Source organism: Hyla sarda, chromosome 9, assembly GCF_029499605.1.
Source record: "Hyla sarda isolate aHylSar1 chromosome 9, aHylSar1.hap1, whole genome shotgun sequence".
NCBI classification, from domain to species: Eukaryota; Metazoa; Chordata; class Amphibia; order Anura; family Hylidae; genus Hyla; species Hyla sarda.
Genome location: NC_079197.1, coordinates 68,920,591 through 68,941,326, shown reverse-complemented (window position 1 = coordinate 68,941,326; position 20,736 = coordinate 68,920,591). Strand labels below are relative to the sequence as shown.

The following is a 20,736-nucleotide window of genomic DNA, read 5'->3' as shown; positions in this document are numbered from 1 at the left end:
GTGATTTGGCACAGGGGGGAAAAGTGGTGAAAGTGGAGATCAGAGGAGGAGGATGATGTGACTGGCGGACCAGCAAAAGCAGGAGACTGTGGTTTTTACAGCGGTCTTCTGCTTCTGTGTTTGGGCTCCTACGGGGGTGCAGTGGGGGCCAGGGCCCCCTGGTAGCCTGAGCCCCTTACTGTTGTATTGACTGTACCCCATTAACTGCGGCCCTGTATACAAGGTAGGGCTGGCACATAAGCCTGGTTGTCCTCTATTGGGAATGTGTTGTCCTCTATTGTGTGTTTTGTCCCCTATTGAGAGTGTCCCCTATTCGGAGGGTGCAAATACATTAAGTCTAATGGGACTCTGCCAGGGAATAAAAAACTGTGCTATTAGGAGGTTTCCCCTATTGGGAGGTGTCTGCTAAGGGAGATTTCACTGAAATTATTGAGGTAATGTATTCTTTAGAGCCTTAGAGGACTGTTTTGTCTATGTTTTCACAGTTTCTGAAAAGTTGACCAGTTGCACATAGCGACCAATCTGATTGCTTCTTTCATTTTTTAAATGGCCTCTGACAGATAAAAGAAGCAATCTGGTTGCTATGGACAGGGGCGGACTAACAACACTCAGGGCCCCCGGACTTAAAAAAGCAAGGGCCCCCAGCGATACTCCGCCACCGGTTACACTTCTGCCCTTATTCCACCCAAATTCCTCCACCACCTTTACACACAAAATAAACTATATTTGATGTATAAGAAACACTTTAGCATAAGTAAAATAACTTTCCATGACCAATAATACCAGTATACAAGGAGTATATCTATACCACCTAACAACAATATAACCCTAAGGGGTTAAATAAACCTCTATGTTACATGTGCTACAGATAAATAAAACTTAACTTTTAATGAATTTTACCAACCAAAAAGGGTGAAAACCACACGTTTAAAAGTACAAATCCACTTGTGTCATTCTAAATATCTGAGAACTATCACTTCTGGGTCATATCCGATGTAGCCACCGATTGATATAGAATCGGGTCTGTCCACTCTGATACCAGACCAGGCACTCCTTAGCCTGTTTAGCCCATACACCATAATTCCTAAATTTGGGGTAATAGGCAGTGTAGGAACAGTTTTGTATTCATATAGTGCCAGCCACTCTATGATAGTATACACCCGCTATATGTATCAGATTGAGGTACCAACGCCACTTTAAAGGGTAGCTCCACCATCCTATATTTTTTTTCTGTCCCTGCTTATTGCACATCTATCCCTAACCCCCTCCCTGCTTTTAATTTTTCTTTTTACTATATTAAAAATAACTTTTTGTCTGCCTGGTAGTGTGCTCACTACCAGGCAGACTTCCGCAGCAGGCACCATGTCACTGATGCCTGCTGGGGGGGACTTCCGCCCTTAGATCATCTACACAGGGTGCCTTCAGCTGTTTCACCACTACAACTCCCAGCTTGCCCTGACATCTATTGGCTGTCAGGGCATGCTGGGAGTTGTAGTAGTGAAACAGCTGGAGGCACCATGTGTAGATAAACTATATTAGTGCAATATGGCGCTACGGTGCTACCCCGTTCCTTCCGTCACCCCCATACCTCGTTCGCTCCGTCCACCACCCCCTCCCATACCCTGTTCACTCCGTTACAACCCCCCCCGATACCCCGTTCCCTCCGTTCTGATACTTACTGATACTGTAGAGTCCGGCAGCGGGCGTGCAGGGGCAGCGGCGGCGACGACATGTGCGGTAGGACTGGCCTCCCAGCCAGTGGCCGGGGAGCCAATGCGCTCTCTCCCGCCTGTCTAATTGACTGGCAGGGAGCGAGCGCAGTGTAAATGAATTAGGACTGATTGCCCGGCCGCAATCAGTCCGAATTCAGGCATGATGTCACGCCGTGCTGCAGCCGGCCACTAGGAGGGAGACCCCTAGTGGCCGGACTTCAAACGTAAAATTCACCCAAAAAATGAAAAAAATTATAATGAAAATATATTACAGATATGTTGTAGTACATAAGTACTACAACATATCAAAAAATAAAGTTGGTGACAGTGCCCATTTAACGAAAATTTGTCAAACACCTGTGGGGTATTGAGGCTCACTATATCCCTTGTTACGTTCCCTGAGAGGTGAAAATGGGGTCACATGTGGGTGATTTTTATATATTTTTTGCATTTATGTCAGAACCGCTGTAACTATCAACTACCCCTGTGCAAATCACCAATTTAGACCTCAAATCTACATAGTGCGCTCTCAATCCTGAGCCTTGTTGTTCGCCCGCAGAGCATTTTACACCCACATATGGAGTATTTCCGTACACAGGAGAAATTACATTACACATTTTGGGGGTCTTTTTTTCCTTTTACCTCTTGTAAAAATGAAAAGTATGGGGCAACTCCAGCATGTTAATTTAAATTTTTTTCTTTTTTTACACTAAGATTCAAAAAGGGCTCTAGGTCTTCCCCATGAAACTATAGACTGGTAAGTTTAACGTGCATTGTGGGTAAATTGTTTGAAGGACTTATAAGGGATTACATACAGGAATACATAGGGGATTATTGTATTACAAGTGATAGCCAGCATGGGTTTACTAAGGATAGAAGTTGTCAAACCAATCTAATTTGCTTTTATGAAGAAGTGAGTAGAAGCCTTGACAGAGGAATAGCTGTGGATATAGATTGGCTGCTGCACCCTCTCCTGAAGGAGATACCTGGCCTGGTCAAGGACACAAACAAGTTTTTGTTAGCATTGGAGGGCATGAACTGGCCACCCAATGGTATTCTAGTGTCCCTAGACATTGAAAGCCTTTACACGAGTATCCCTCAGGAGAGGAGTGTAGCAGCCGTTCGTGAACTATTACAGGATTCAGACAAGTCATCTAGCTATATAGAATTAATTTGCGAGTCCATCCATCTAACCTGCAACACCTTTAAATTCGGTGAGACCTGGTATAAACAAGTAGGTGGTGTTGCCATGGGTACGCCCATGGCTTGCACCCTAGCGAATTTATATGTTGCTATGTTCGAAAAGAAATGTATATTCTCCAGCTCCAACTGCTTTTTGAGGTTCGTTGCTAGTTATCATAGTTTTGTAGACGATATTTTTATCTTATGGACTGGGACAGAGTTAGAGTTCAATGAGTTTGTGGGTGAATTAAATGGCATCAATGATATGAACCTGTCGTTCACTTCTAAGATAGGACGGGGGGGAGTTGGAATTCCTTGACGTGCTCGTGGTGGTGGAAGAAAACAGCGTTGTTACTAAAGGTTATCGCAAACCCACTGTGTGCAACGCATTGTTACATTACGATAGCTATCACCCCGAGCACGTCAAGAAAGCAGTCCCATACGGACAGTTTTTGCAACTTAGGCGTATTAACAGCAGAGATGAAGATTTTTTGCCGCAAGCAAATGATTTGCTAAACCGATTGATAAATAGAGGGTACCCCAAAAGCCTCTTAGAAAAATCATCACAGAGAGCCTTAAATCAAAATAGGAAAGAACTATTAGTTGGTGGAAGAAAAAATAAGAAAAATTTACAACAAAGGAGGAGGAGCTTATTCGAAAACAGACAGGTTACTTCAGGTAATGCTACGCCTACATCAGTGCACAATACTGAACTAAAGATAGAAAAGATGGAAAGGGTAGAAAGTTCACGTTTTGCGTTTTCTTTTTCATTTAGCCCCATGGCAACTAAAATAAGGAAAGCCATAAGCGACAATTGGTTCCTGGTTCAAAATGATGCGGACCTAGCTGAATTCACTGACCAGAAACCAATTGTAGCATTCAAAAAGTGTAAGAACATAAAAGATCTATTAGTGAAAACGGCATTTAAAGAAAAACCTAATCAAGAAAACTGGTTAAATAGATCATTACCCTCAGGTATGCATAGATGTGGCACTTGTAATTGGTGCCACTATGTATGCATAGATAAGGACTTGTCCTTAGGAGGGGTTAGAATTATACAAAAAAGCATGATGTGCTGCAGAACAACTAATGTCGTATAAGCGATTTTTTGTACCTGTAAGCGATTTTATATAGGTCGCACCACTAGATCTATGAATGTGCGTTTCAGGGAACACGCTAGATCTATAGTCACTAAGAAAGGGAGCCCTAGATTAATCGCACATGTAATAGAAGAACATGGAGGAGTTATCAAAGCTCTTAACTTACAGGTATAGAAAAGATATCCCCGATCCAGGGCACAGACAGTAAGAGACGCTTATTGCAAGCCAAAGAAAGATGGATCATTCGGACATCTGCGGAGGGAAACCTCGGTCTGAATGATCGGCTTGACATGAGCGTCTTTTCCTGAGTGAGTTTTTTTCTGAGTATTTTCCGATATTGACAATTTATGTTCCCTTAAACGCGTTTATGTATATGGTCGTTCTATATATGTATATGTTTTAATGATGTTTTATTAAGTGTCTGCACCCTGCACTTTCGTAGTGCATGTTTGTATATGCCCTGTCCTGGTGACGTAGGTTTACAGGAAGTACTTACCTGACCCTCGTTCACCTGGAGAGGCGTGACCTGAAGAAGTGCCGGGAGCGGCACGAAATAGCTATCGTCTCCTGACGCCCCGCTATTGTACGATTGCACCTGCACCGTCGAAATAAAGAAGCCTGTTACCTGATCACCTATACGTGAGTGCCCCCGCTTTTCTTTCCTTGTGTTGCTGTGGATATAGTGTTTCTGGATTTTGCTAAAGTGTTTGATACTGTCCCTCATAGACGTCTGACAGGTAAGTTAAGGTCTTTGTGTTTGGAAACTTTAGTTTGTAACTGGATTGAACACTGGCTCATGGATCGTACCCAGAGAGTGGTGGTCAATGATTCGTACTCTGATTGGTCCCCGGTTATTAGTGGTGTACCCCAAGGTTCAGTACTGGGCCTGCTGTTGTTTAATTTATTTATCAATGATATAGAGGATGGCATTAACAGCTCTGTTTCTATCTTTGCAGATGACATCAAGCTTTGTAGCACGGTACAGTGTATAGAGGATGTGCATAAGCTACAAGATGACTTGGATAGACTAAGTGTCTGGGCATCCACTTGGCAAATGAGGTTCAATGTGCATAAATGTAAAGTTATGCATCTGGGTACTAATTAGTGTTGTTCGCGAATATTCGCAATGCAAATTTTATTCGCGAATATCGCATATTCGCGAATTCGCGACTATTCGCGAATCTAGCACTATATATTCGTAATTACGAATTTTTTTTTTTTTTTTTTTTTTTTCACAGTACACATCACAGTGATCATCCCTCTCTGCTTCCAGCTTGTGTGGTGTAAAGAAGGCTCTAATACTACTGTGTGAGGCTGGCGTGCGACTTTTCGCATATGCGAATATTTGCATATGCTAATTTTTGCATATGTGAATTTCGCTTATGCTAATTTTGTATATGCAAATTTTCGCATATGTTCATTTTTGCACACACGAATTTTCACATATGCGAAATTAAAACGAGAATATTACGAATATGCGAATTTAGCGAATATATGACGAATATTCGTCCATATATTTGCGAATATTCGCAAATTCGAATATGGCCTATGCCGCTCAACACTAGTACTAATAACATGCATGCGTCGTATGTCTTAGGGGGGATTAAACTGGCAGAGTCACTGGTAGAGAAGGATCTGGGTGTACTTGTAGATTACAGACTACAGAATAGCATGCAATGTCAGGCTGCTGCTTCCAAGGCCGGCAGGATATTGTCATGTATAAAAAGAGGCATGGACTCGAGGGACAGGGACACAATACTCCCCCTTTATAAAGCATTGGTACGGCCTCACCTGGAATATGCTGTTCAGTTTTGGGCACCAGTCCATAAAAGGGACACTGTGGAGCTGGAAAGGGTGCAGAGACGCATGACTAAAGTAATATGGGGCATGGAACATCTTAGCTATGAGGAGCGATTAAAGGAGATACGATTGTTTAGTCTTGAGAAGAAACACAAAAACAAATATAGGAGAGCGGACAGGATCGATGCACTTAACCATTCAAAATAATAATTTATTTTATAATCCATATATCCATGGATTATAAAATAAATTATTATTTTGAATGAAGTTAAGTGCATTGCAGTGAATTTAAAGAAAAATTTCGGACAGATCCGAAAAAGAAGTGATCGATTGACGGTGTGCCATACATCTGGACGGCGTGGTGGAAACAAACTTGTTTGAAGGCTAGCCGGATTGAGAGGGGTTTAAGGACGAAAAAAACCCTCTCGCCGAAGTAAGTAAAATTGCGCTTGGAAAGTTGAAAAGTGGCTGTATATGAATATCGATCCTGTCTGCTCTCCTATATTTGTTTTTGTGTTTCTTCATTATATTATTCGGAGTGACGAGTCACTTGCCGAGGAGGATTGATGCGGAGAAAGGACTGATATAAGAGATCACTGGTTGTATCTACGGGCTTTTTAAAGTGTGAGTGGTTCTAGTAACCACTCACCAAGTGTAAGTGTGAATTTTATTCATTCAAAAGTGTTGCCAACGGAAGGATTAGTACACCCCTCCCAAAAAAAGTTTTTTCTTGTACTACTTTCTGCTTAGTCTTGAGAAGAGACGTTTAACCCCTTAAGGACCGAGCCCTTTTTCACCTTAAGGACCGGAGCGTTTTTTGCAATTCTGACCACTGTCACTTTAAACATTAATAACTCTGGAATGCTTTTAGTTATCATTCTGATTCCGAGATTGTTTTTTCGTGACATATTCTACTTTGACTTAGTGGTAAAATTTTATGGTAACTTGCATCCTTTCTTGGTGAAAAATCACCAAATTTGATGAAAAAAATGAAAATTTTGCATTTTTCTAACTTTGAAGCTCTCTGCTTGTAAGGAAAATGGATATTCAAAATATATTTTTTTGGGGTTCACATATACAATATGTCTACTTTATGTCTGCATCATAAAATTTATGAGTTTTTACTTTTGGAAGACACCAGAGGGCTTCAAAGTTCAGCAGCAATTTTGACATTTTTCACAAAATTTTCAAACTCGCTATTTTTCATGGACCAGTTCAGGTTTGAAGTGGATTTGAAGGGTCTTCATATTAGAAATGCCCCATAAAAGACCCCATTATAAAAACTACACCCCCCAAAGTATTCAAAATGACATTCAATAAGTGTATTAACCCTTTAGGTGTTTCACAGGAATAGCAGCAAAGTGAAGGAGAAAATTCAAAATCTTCATTTTTTACACTCGCATTTTCTTGTAGACCCAATTTTTGAATTTTTGAAAGGGGTAAAAAGGAGAAAATTTTTACTTGTATTTGAAACCCAATTTCTCTCGAGTAAGCACATACCTCATATGTCTATGTTAATTGTTCGGCGGGCGCAGTAGAGGGCTCAGAAGGGAAGGAGCGTCAAATGGTTTTTGGGGGGCATGTCACCTTTAGGAAGCCCCTATGGTGCCAGAACAGCAAAAAAACACACATGGCATACCATTTTGGAAACTAGACTCCTCAGGGAACGTAACAAGGGGTAAAGTGAACCTTAATACCCCACAGGTGTTTCACGACTTTAGCATATGTAAAAAAAATTATATATTTTTTACCTAAAATGCTTGGTTTCCCAAAAATTTTACATTTTTAAAAAGTGTAATAGCAGAAAATACCCCCCAAAATTTGAAACCCAATTTCTCCCGATTCAGAAAACACCCCATATGGGGGTGAAAATTGCTCTGCTGGCGCACTACAGGTCTCAGAAGAGCAGGAGTCACATTTGGCTTTTTGAAGCAAATTTTGCTCTGGGGGCATGTCGCATTTAGGAAGCCCCTATGGTGCCAGAACAGCAAAAAAAAAAAAATGGCATACCATTTTGGAAACTAGACCCCTCGGGGAACGTAACAAGGGGTAATGTGAACCTTAATACCCTACAGGTGTTTCTCGACTTTTGCATATGTGAACATTTTTTATTTTTTTTTACCTAAAATGCTTGGTTTCCCAAAATTTTTACATTTTTAAAAAGGGTAATAGCAGAAAACACCCCCCAAAATTTGAAGCCCAATTTCTCCCGATTCAGAAAACACCCCATATGGGGGTGAAAAGTGCTCTGCTGGCGCACTACAGGTCCCAGAAGAGAAGGAGTCACATTTGGCTTTTTGAAAGCAAATTTTGCTCTGGGGGCATACCGCATTTAGGAAGCCCCTATGGTGCCAGAACAGCAAAAAAAAAAACACATGGCATACCATTTTGGAAACTAGACCCCTCGGGGAACGTAACAAGGGGTAATGTGAACCTTAATACCCTACAGGTGTTTCACGACTTTTGCATATGTGAACATTTTTTATTTTTTTTTACCTAAAATGCTTGGTTTCCCAAAATTTTTACATTTTTAAAAAGGGTAATAGCAGAAAACACCCCCCAAAATTTGAAGCCCAATTTCTCCCGATTCAGAAAACACCCCATATGGGGGTGAAAAGTGCTCTGCTGGCGCACTACAGGTCTCAGAAGAGAAGGAGTCACGTTTGGCTTTTTGAAAGCAAATTTTGCTCTGGGGGCATGCCACATTTAGGAAGCCCCTATGGTGCCAGGACAGCAAAAAAAAAAAAACACATGGCATACCATTTTGGAAACTAGACCCCTCGGGGAACGTAACAAGGGGTTAAGTGAACCTTTATACCCCACAGGTGTTTTATGACTTTTGTATACGTAAAAAAAAAAATTTTTTTTTTACCTAAAATGCTTGTTTTCCCAAAAATTTTACATTTTTAAAAAGGGTAATAGCAAAAAATACCCCAGAAAATTTGAAGCCCAATTTCTCCCGAGTACGGCGATACCCCATATGTGGCCCTAAACTGTTGCCTGGAAATACGACAGGGCTCCAAAGTGAGAGCGCCATGCGCATTTGAGGCCTAAATTAGGGATTGCATAGGGGTGGACATAGGGGTATTCTACGCCAGTGATTCCCAAACAGGGGGCCTCCAGCTGTTGTAAAACTCCCAGCATGCCTGGACAGTCAGTGGCTATCTGGCAATACTGGGAGTAGTTGTTTTGCAACAGCTGGAGGCTCCGTTCTGGAAACAGTGGCGTACCAGACGTTTTTCATTTTTATTGGGGAGGGGAGGGGGGCTGTGTAGGGATATGTGTATATGTAGTGTTTTTTACTTTTTATTTTATTGTGTGGTAGTGTAGTGTAGTGTTTTTAGGGTACAGTCGCATGGGCGGGGGGTTCACAGTAGTTTCTCGCTGGCAGTTTGAGCTGCGGCAGAAAATTTAACGCAGCTCAAACTTGCAGCCGGATACTTACTGTAATCCTCCGCCCATGTGAGTGTACCCTGTACGTTCACATTGGAGGGGGGAACATCCAGCTGTTGCAAAACTACAACTCCCAGCATGGACGGTCTATCAGTGCATGCTGGGAGTTGTAGTTTTGCAACAGCTGGAGACACACAGGTTGTGAAACACCGAGTTTGGTAACAAACTCAGTGTTTTGCAACCAGTGTGCCTTCAGCTGTTGCAAAAGCTACAACCCCCAGCATGTACGGACAGCGGAAGGGCATGCTGGGTCTTGTAGTTATGCAACAGCCGGAGGCATACTACATTGGCTGGGGATGCTGGGGATTGTAGTTATGCAACAGCTGGAGACACACTGGTTTACTACTTAACTCAGTGTGCCTTCAGCTGTTGCAAAACTACAACTCTCAGCAGTCACCGACAGCCAACGGGCATGCTGGGAGTTGTAGTTATGCAACCACCAGATGCACCACTACAACTCCCAGCATGCACTTTAGCTGATTGTGCAAGCTGGGAGTTGTAGTTACACAACAGCTGAAGGTACACTTTTACATAGAAAGAATGTGCCTTCAGCTGTTGCAAAACTATAAGTCCCAGCATGCCCATAAGGGCATGCTGGGAGTTGTGGTGGTCTGCCTCCTGCTGTTGCATAACTACAGCTCCCAGCATGCCCTTGTTGCATGCTGGGAGCTGTTGCTAAGCAACAGCAGGAGGCTGTCACTCACCTCCAACGATCCAGCAGCACAGGTCAGTCCCTCGTCGTCGCCGCCGCCGCCGCTGCTCCTGGGGCCCCGATCCCAACAGGGACGCCGGGGATCGGGGTCCCCAGCACCGGGGGTCGTCTTCCCGCACCCGCTCACGTCCTCCGGAAGAGGGGCGGAGCGGGTTGCGGGAGTGACACCCGCAGCAGGCGCCCTGATTGGTCGGCCGGTAATCCGGCCGACGAATCAGGGCGATCGTGAGGTGGCACCAGTGCCACCTCACCCCTGCTGCCTCTGGCTGTTCGGGGCCGTCTCTGACGGCCCCGATCAGCCAGTAATTCCGGGTCATCGGGTCACTGGAGACCCGATTGACCCGGAATCTGCCGCAGATCGCTGGACTGAATTGTCCAGCGATCTGCGGCAATCGCCGACATGGGGGGACATAATGACCCCCCTGGGCGATATGCCGGGATGCCTGCTGAACGATTTCAGCAGGCATCCGGCTCCGGCTCCCCTCCGGCTAGCGGTGGGGGCCGGAAATGCTCAGGGCGTATCCATACGCCCTCGGTCCTTAAGGACTTGGAAACGGGGGCGTATGGATACGCCCTATGTCCTTAAGGGGTTAAGGGGGGATATGATAAATGCATATAAGTATATTAACCCCTTAAGGACTGAGCCTTTTTTCACCTTAAGGACTCGGCCATTTTTTGCAAATCTGACCACTGTCACTTTAAACATTAATAACTCTGGAATGCTTTTAGTTATCATTCTGATTCCGAGATTGCTTTTTCGTGACATATTCTACTTTAACATAGGGGTAAAATTTTGTGGTAACTTGCATCCTTTCTTGGTGAAAAATCCCAAAATTTGATGAAAAATTTGAAAATTTAGCATTTTTCCAACTTTGAAGCTCTCTGCTTGTAAGGAAAATGGATATTCCAAATATTTTTTTTTATTCACATATACAATATGTCTACTTTATGTTTGCATCATAAAATTGACATGTTTTTACTTTTGGAAGACACCAGAGGGCTTCAAAGTTCAGCAGCAATTTTCCAATTTTTCACAAAATTTTTAAACTCGCTTTTTTTCAAGGACCAGTTCAGGTTTGAAGTGGATTTGAAGGGTCTTCATATTAGAAATACCCCATAAATTACCCCATTATAAAAACTGCACCCCCCAAAGTATTCAAAATGACATTCAGTAAGCGTTTTAACCCTTTAGGTGTTTCACAGGAATAGCAGCAAAGTGAAGGAGAAAATTCACAATCTTAATTTTTTACACTCGCATGTTCTTGTAGACCGAATTTTTGAATTTTTGCAAGGGGTAAAAAGGAGAAAATTTTTACTAGTATTTGAAACCCAATTTTTCTCGAGTAAGGACATACCTCATATGTCTATGTTAATTGTTCGGCGGGCGCAGTAGAGGGCTCAAAAGGGAAGGAGCGACAAATGGTTTTTGGGGGGGCATGTCACCTTTAGGAAGCCTCTATGGTGCCAGAACAGCAAAAAAAAAACACATGGCATACCATTTTGGAAACTAGACCCCTCGGGGAACATAAAAAGGGGTAAAGTAAACCTTAATACCCCACAGGTGATTCACGACTTTTGCATATGTAAAAAAATGATTTTTTTACCTAAAATGCTTGGTTTCCCAAAATTTTTACATTTTTAAAAAGGGTAATAGCAGAAAATACCCCCCAAAATTTGAAGCCCAATTTCTCCCGATTCAGAAAACACCCCATATGGGGGTGAAAAGTGCTCTCATGGCGCACTACAGGTCTCAGAAGAGAAGGAGTCACATTTGGCGTTTTGAAAGCAAATTTTGCTCTGGGGGCATGCTGCATTTAGGAAGCCCCTATGGTACCAGAACAGCAAAAAAAAAAAACCCACATGGCATACTATTTTGGAAACTAGACCCCTCGGGGAACGTAATAAGGGGTTAAGTGAACCTTAATACCCCACAGGTGTTTCACGACTTTGCATATGTAAAAAAAAAAAAAAAAAAAACATTTTACCTAAAATGCTTCTTTTCCCAAAAATTTTACATTTTTAAAAAGGGTAAAAGCAGAAAATACCCCCCAAAATGTGTAACACAATTTCTCCCGAGTACGGCGATACCCCCTATGTGACCCTAAACTGTTGCCTTGAAATACGACAGGGCTCCAAAGTGAGAGCGCCATGTGCATTTGAGGCCTAAATTAGGGATTGCATAGGGGTGGACATAGGGGAATTCTATCCAGCTGTTGCAAAACTACAACTCCCAGCATGCGCTGACAGACTGTACATGCTGAGAGTTTTAGTTTTGCAACAGCTGTAGGCACACTGGTTATGTATCACTGAGTTTGTGACCTTACTCAGTGTTTCAAAACCAGTGTGCCTCCAGCTGTTGCAAAACTACAACTCCCAGCATGTACGGTGCATGGTGTAAGGTGACTGCTGGGAGTTGTAGTTTGCAACAGCTGGAGGCACACCGGTCGTGAAACACTGAGTTAGGTAAAAAAAAAAAAAAACTGAGTTTCACAACCAGTGTGCCTTCAGCTGTTGCAAAACTACAACTCTCAGCAGTCACCGACAGCCAATGGGCATGCTGGGAGTTGTAGTTATGCAACCAGAAGATGCACCACTACAACTTCCAGCATGCACTTTAGCTGTTTGTGCAAGCTGGGAGTTGTAGTTATCCAACAGCTGAAGGTACACTTTTCCACAGAAAAAATGTGCCTCCAGCTGTTGCAAAACCATAAGTCCCAGCATGCCCATAAGGGAATGCTGGGAGTTGTGGTGGTCTGCCTCCTGCTGTTGCATAACTACAGCTCCCAGCATGCCCTTTTTGCATGCTGGGAGCTGTTGCTAAGCAACAGCAGGAGGCTGTCACTCACCTCCTGCTGCTGCTCCGTCGCAGTCCCTCGCCGCGACCATCGCTCCTGGGACCCCAATCCCAACAGGGACGCCGGGGATCGGGGTCCCCAGCACCCGGGGTCTTCTTCCCGCACCCGCTCACGTCCTCCGGAAGAGGGGCGGAGCGGGTGCGGGAGTGACACCCGCAGCAGGCGCCCTGATTGGTCGGCCAACGAATCAGGGCGATCGTGAGGTGGCACCAGTGCCACCTCACCCCTGCTGGTTCTGGCTGTTCGGGGCCGTCAGAGACGGCCCCGATCAGCCAGTAATTCCGGGTCACCGGGTCACTGGAGACCCGATTGACCCGGAATCGCCGCAGATCGCTGGACTGAATTGTCCAACGATCTGCGGCAATTGCCGACATGGGGGGGTATAATGACCCCCCTGGGCGATATGCCGGGATGCCTGCTGAATGATTTCAGCAGGCATCCGGCTCTGGTCCCCAATCGGCTAGCGGTGGGGACCGGAATTCCCACGGGCATACGGATACGCCCTGCATCCTTAAGGACTCGGAATGCAGGGCGTATCCATACACCCTGCATCCTTAAGAGGTTAATGGCCCATACAAAAAATATGGAGAAAAACTGTTCCAGGTTAACCCCCCCCCCCCCCCCCAAAGGACGAGGGGGCACTCCCTCCGTCTGGAGAAGAAAAGGTTTAATCTTCTTTACCATCAGAACTGTGAACTTATGGAACGGTCTACCTCAGTAACTGATCACAGCAGGAAAAATGTACAGCTTTAAAACAGGGTTAGTTACATTCCTGGAACAAAATAACATTAATACTTATGAAGAAATATAAAATCCCATCCCTTCCCCAATATCACGCCACACCCCTACCCTGCAAATCCCTGGTTGAACTTGATGGACGTATGTCTTTTTTCAACCGTACTAACTATGCTGGTGTAGACCCCAACTTTACCTTTTCATAAGGGGTAAAAGGAGAAAAGCCCCTCCCCCCCAATTTCTCTTGAGTACGAAAATACCCCATATGTGGCCCTAAACTGTTGCCTTGAAATACGACAGGGCTCCGAAGTGAAAGAGTGCCATGCGCATTTGAGGCCTAAATTAGAGATTTGCATAGGGACGGACATGGCAGTGTTCCCCAAACAGGATGCCTCCAGCTGTTGCAAAACTCCCAGCATGCCTGAACAGTCAATGGCTGTCCGGCAATACTGGGAGTTATTTTGCAACAGCTGGAGGCTCCGTTTTGGAAACACTGCCGTATGAGATGTTTTTAATTTCAATTGGGGGGGGGGGGGGGGAGTGTAGGGGGGTGTATATGTAGTGTTTTACCCTTTATTTTGTGTTAGTGTAGTGTTTTTAGGGTACATTCGCACTGGCGGGTCCACAGCAAGTTTCCCGCTGGGAGTTTGAGCTGCGGCGGAAAATTTTCTGCAGCTCAAACTTAAAGCAGGAAACCTGTCCATGTGAATGTACCCTGTACCTTTAACTGTTGAAGTACTACAACTCCCAGCATGCACTGACAGACCGTGCATGCTGGGAGTTGTAGTTATGCAACAGCTGGAGTCACACTGGTTGGGAAACACTAAGTTAGGTAGCACCAGTTGTTGCAAAACTACAACTCCCAGCATGCATGGTCTGTCAATGCATGCTGGGAGTTGAAGTTTTGCAACAGCTAGAGGCACACCGATTGGGAAACACTGAGTTAGGAAACAGACAGTGTTTCCCAACAAGTGTGCCTCCAGTTGTTGCAAAACTACAACTCCCAGCATGCCCAGAGAGCTGAAGGGCATGCTGGGAGTTGTAGTTCGGCAACATCTGGCCCTTCAGATGTTGCCGAACTACAACGCTCAGCATGCCTGGACAGTCTTGGCATGCTGGGAGTTGTAGTTTTGCAACATCTGGAAGTGCACAGTTTGGAGACCACTATACAGTGGTCTCCAAACTGTAGCCCTCCAGATGTTGCGAAACTACAACTCCAGGCCAGACAGCCTTTGGCTATTTGGGCATGCTGGGAGTTGTAGTTGTGAAACTTCAATGCAGTAGTGAAGATCACTTACCAGATTTTCACTGCTGCATTCTGCTGCCGCCGGTCTTGGCATTCTGCTGGACAGTCTTGGCATGCTGGGAGTTGTAGTTTTGCAACATCTGGAAGTGCACAGTTTGGAGACCACTATACAGTGGTCTCCAAACTGTACCCTCCAGATGTTGCAAAACTACAACTCCCAGCCAGACAGCCTTTGGCTATTTGGGCATGCTGGGAGTTGTAGTTGTGAAACTTCAATGCAGTAGGGAAGATCACTTACCAGATTTTCACTGCTGCATTCTGCTGCCGCCGGTCTTCCCCACCAATGTTCCCCAGCTGTCCTCCGCTGTCTGCCGCCGGTCCCCCGCTATATGCCGCCGCCCCCACCGACGCCATTACAGAGCTAGCAGAACTGCAGCAGGATACTGTCTTTGACCGCCAGGGGGGTGTCTGCTCCAGTAAGGAGGGAGGGAGGAGTAAAGGGCAGGCCAGACAGGTACTAGTGGTGGGGGACTCAATTATTAGGGGGACAGACAGGGCGATCTACCACAAAGACCGGGATCGCCGAACAGTGTGTTGTCTGCCTGGAGCACGAGTTTGGCACATCGCGGATTGGGTTGACAGGTTGCTGGGCGGGGCTGGAGAGGACCCAGCAGTCATGGTACATATTGGCACCAATGACAAAGTAAGAGGTAGGTGGAGTGTCCTTAAAAATGATTTCAGGGACTTAGGCCGCAAGCTTAAGGCAAGGACCTCCAAGGTAGTATTTTCTGAAATACTACCAGTACCCCGAACCGCACAAGAGAGGCAGTGGGAGATCAGGGAGATAAACAAGTGGCTCAGAAGCTGGTGTAGGAAGGAGGGGTTTGGGTTCATGGAGAACTGGGCTGACTTCGCTGTCGGTTACCGGCTCTACCGTAGGGACAGGCTGCACCTCAATGGGGAGGGTGCAGCTGTGCTTGGGGAGAAGATGGCTAGAAGGGTGGAGGAGTGTTTAAACTAGGGACTTGGGGGAGGGAACCTACAGCAAAGAGGGGGAAGATAGTGTAGATAGAGAGGTGGGAATTATAAATGTACCTGGGGGTGGAGCGGAGGGAGGGGTTAGAATAGTTAATAGGAATAGGCTTCATAGGAAAATAAAACTTACACCCTTGAATCCCATTAACCCCAATAACATAAAGGATGGAAATGTAAAGTGTATGTTCACAAATGCCAGAAGCCTAGCAAATAAAATTGGGGAGCTTGAGGCCTTGATACTGGAGGAACATATTGATATAGTTGGGGTCACTGAGACATGGTCTCATCGTTTCGCAAAGATAGAATGAACAGAAAAGGTGGTGGAGTCTGTCTGTATGTAAGAAGTGGTATGAAAGTCAGTGTGAACGATGCCATAGTGTGTGATGATTCTGAGGAGGTGGAATCACTGTGGGCAGAATTACAAAAGGAGGGAAATACTGAAAAAATAATACTTGGTGTAATCTACAGACCCCCTAATATCACTGAAGAGATAGAAGGTCGGCTGCATAAACAAATAGAGAGGGCCGCCCGGGCAGGTACAGTGGTAATAATGGGAGATTTTAACTATCCAGATATAGATTGGGGTCCGGGGTTGGCTAAAACTACAAAGGGGCGACAATTTCTAAATTTATTGCAGGATAATTTTATGGGCCAGTTTGTGGAGGACTCAACAAGAAGTGATGCTTTGTTGGATCTGATCATTTCCAACAACGCAGAGCTGGTTGGTAATGTAACTGTGCGGGAAAACCTTGGTAATAGCGACCACAATATAGTTACTTTTGACTTAAAATGTAGAAAACAAAGACAGGCGGGGAAGGCAAAAACATATAACTTTAAAAAGGCAAACTTCCCTGGGCTGAGGGCTGCACTACAGGACATAGACTGGGGGGGAAGTGTTCTCAAATACTGATACAGAAGGTAAATGGGACATCTTTAAATCAACTCTAAATAACTATACAGCTAAATATATACCAAAGGGGAACAAATATAAACGATTAAAACTAAATCCTACATGGCTGACAAATGATGTTAAAAGAGCAATAAACAACAAAAAAATAGCCTTCAAAAAATTCAAATCTGATGGGTCAGCTATAATATTTAAACAGTACAAAGAGCTTAATAAAATCTGTAAAAATGTAATAAAAACAGCAAAAATTCAAAACGAGAGACAGGTGGCCAAAGAAAGCAAAACTAATCCTAAATATTTTTTTAGACATATAAATGCAAAAAAAACAAGGGCAGAGCATGTAGGACCCCTTAATAATGATAATGGGGAGGTTGTCACAGGCGATAAAGAGAAAGCGGAGCTACTGAATGGGTTCTTTAGTTCTGTATACATTATGGAAAAAGGAGCTGACATTGGACAGGTCAGTGCTGGTAACACATCATGTAATGTACTGAACTGGCTTAATGTAGAGATGGTACAAGGTAAGTTAAGTAATATAAATGTAAGCAAATCCCCAGGGCCAGATGGATTACACCCAAGAGTTCTTAGAGAGGTAAGTTCAGTAATATCTGTACCCCTGTTCATGATATTTAGAGATTCACTGGTGTCTGGTATTGTGCCAAGGGACTGGCACAAGGCGAATGTGGTGCCAATCTTCAAAAAGGGCTCTAGGTCTTCCCCAGGAAACTATAGACCGGTAAGTTTAACCCCTTAAGGACACAGCCCATTTTCACCTCTAGGACGCAGCCCTTTTTTGCACATCTGACCACTGTCACTTTAAACATTAATAACTCTGGAATGCTTTTACTTATCAATCTGATTCCGAGATTGTTTTTTCGTGACATATTCTACTTTAACATAGTGGTAAATTTTTGTGGTAACTTGCATCCTTTCTTGGTGGAAAAATCCCCAAATTTGATGAAAAAATTGAAAATTTAGCATTTTTCTAACTTTGAAGCTCTCTGTTTGTAAGGAAAATGGATATTCCAAATATTTTTTTTTGGGATTCACATATACAATATGTCTACTTTATATTTTCATCATAAAATTTATGAGTTATTACTTTTGGAAGACACCAGAGGGCTTCAAAGTTCAGCAGCAATTTTACAATTTTTCACAAAATTTTCAAACTCGCTATTTTTCATGGACCAGTTCAGGTTTGAAGTGGATTTGAAGGGTCTTCATATTAGAAATACCCCATAAAAGACCCCATTATAAAAACTACACCCCCCAAAGTATTCAAAATGACATTCAGTAAGCGTTTTAACCCTTTAGGTGTTTCACAGGAAAAGCAGCAAAGTGAAGGAGAAAATTCAAAATCTTCATTTTTTACACTTGCATGTTCTTGTAGACCCAATTTTTGAATTTTTACAAGGGGTAAAAGGATAAAATTAATACTTGAATTTGTAGCCCAATTTCTCTCGAGTAAGCACATACCTCATATGTCTATGTAAATTGTTCGGCGGGCGCAGTAGAGGGCTCAGAAGCGAAGGAGCGACAAGGGGATTTTGGAGAGTACGTTTTTCTGAAATGTTTTTTTGGGGGCATGTTGCATTTAGGAAGCCCCTATGGTGCCAAAACAGCAAAAAAAAAACATGGCATACCATTTTGGAAACTAGACCCCTTGAGGAACGTAACAAGGAATTAAGTGAGCCTTAATACCCCATATGCATATGTAAAAAAAAAAAAAAAAAAAATTTCACTAAAATGTGTGTTTCCCCCCAAATTTCACATTTTTGCAAGGGTTAATAGCAGAAAATACCCCCCAAAATTTGTAACCCCATCTCTTCTGAGTATGGAGGTACCTCATAAGTTGACCTGAAGTGCATTACGGGCGAACTACAATGCTCAGAAGAGAAGGAGTCATATTTGGCTTTTTGAGAGCAAATTTTGCTCGGGGGGCATGTCGCATTTAGGAAGCCCCTATGGTGCCAGGACAGCAAAAAAAAAGGACATGGCATACCATTTTGGAAACTAGACTCCTTGAGGAACGTAACAAGGGATAAAGTGAACCTTAATACCCCACAGGTGTTTCACGACTTTTGCATATGTAAAAAAAAATTTTTTTTTTTTACCAAAAATGCTTGGTTTAGCAAAAATTTTACATTTTAAAAAAAGGTAATAGCAGAAAATACCCCCCAAAATTTGAAGCCCAATTTCTCCCGATTCAGAAAACACCCAATATGGGGATGAAAAGTGCTCTGCTGGCGCACTACAGGTCTCAGAAGAGAAGGAGTCACATTTGGCTTTTTGGAAGCAAATTTTGCTCTGGGGGCATGCCGCATTTAGGAAGCACCTATGGTGCCAGGACAGAAAAAAACCCAACATGGCATACCATTTTGGAAACTAGACCCCTTGGGGAACGTTACAAGGGTTAAAGTGAACCTTAATACCCCACAGGTGTTTCACGACTTTTGCATATGAAAAAAAAAAAAAAATAATTTTTACACTAAAATGCTTGTTTTCCCCCAAATTTTAAATTTTTACAAGGCATAATAGCAGAAAATACCCCCCAAAATTTGTAACCCCATCTCTTCTGAGTATGGAAATACCCAATAAGTGGACGTGAAGTGCACTGGGGGCGAAATACAATGCTCAGAAGAGAAGGAGCATCATTGAGCTTTTGGAGAGAGAATTTGGCCATGTGCATTTACAAAGCCCCCCCCCCGTGGTGCCAGAACAGTGGACCCCCCCACATGTGACCCCATTTTTAAAACTACACCCCTCACGGAAGGTAATAAGGGGTGCAGGGAGAATTTAAACCCCACTGGCATTTGACGGATCTTTGGAACAGTGGGCTGTGCAAATTAAAAATTTTATTTTTCATTTTCACAGACCCCTGTTTCAAAGATCTGTCAGACACCTGTGTGGTGTAAATGCTCACTGTACCCCTTGTTACATTCCGTGAGGGGTGTAGTTTCCAAAATGGGGTCACATGTGGGTATTTATTGTTTTGCACTTATGTCAGAACCGCTATAAAATCAGCCACCCCTGTGCAAATGACCAATTTAGATCTCAAATTTACATGATGCACTCTCCCTTCTGAGCCTTGTTGTGCGTCCCCAGAACACTTTGCGCCCACATATGGGGTATCTCCGTCCTCAGGAGAAATTGCGTTACAAATTTTGGAGGCTTTTTTTCTTTTACCGCTTGTGAAATTTTAAAGTATGGGGCAACACCAGTATGTTAGTGTACAAAAATGTTTTTTTTTTACACTAACATGCTGGTGTAGACCCCAACTTTACCTTTTCATAAGGGGTAAAAGGAGAAAAAGCCCCCCAAAATTTTTTAGGCAATTTCTCCCGAGTACGGAAATACCCCATATGTGACCCTAAACTGTTGCCTTGAAATACGCCAGGGCTCCGAAGTGAGAGAGCGCCATGTGCATTTGAGGCCTAAATTAGGGATTTGCATAGGGGTGGACATAGGGGTATTCTACACCAGTGATTCTCAAACAGGGTGCCTCCAGCTGTTGCTAAACTCCCAGCATGCTTGGACAGTCAATGGCTGTCCGGAAATGCTGGGAGTTTTTGTTTTGCAACAGCTGGAGGCTCCGTTTTGGAAACACTGCTGTAGGATACGTTTTTCATTTTTATTGGGGGGGAAGGGGTGGTGGTGGGGGGGGCAGTGTACGTGTGTATATGTAGTGTTTTACTCTTTATTTTATGTTAGTGTAGTGTAGTGTTTTTAGGTTACATTCACACTGACGGCGGATTACACTGAGTCTCCCGCTAGGAGTTTGAGCTGCGGCTGCAGCTCATACTTGAAGCAGGGAACTCACTGTAATCCGTCGCCAGTGTGAATGTAACCTGTACATTCACATGGGAGGGGGGGAACTACAACTCCCAGCATGCACTGACAGAACGTGCATGCTGGGAGTTGTAGTTTTGCAACAGCTGGAGGCACACTGGTTGGAAAATACTGAGTTAGGTAATAGAACCTATTACCTAACTCGGTATT

At 43.8% G+C, this 20,736-nt stretch overlaps 1 protein-coding gene across 1 annotated transcript in view; it reads right to left on the bottom strand.

The window, feature by feature from the left end:
* The window catches only part of LOC130291597 (gamma-aminobutyric acid receptor subunit beta-4-like), a 520,736-nt gene that overhangs the window by 448,428 nt on the left and 51,572 nt on the right, over nt 1–20,736 (bottom strand). The gene's annotated exons all lie outside the window — the stretch shown is intronic.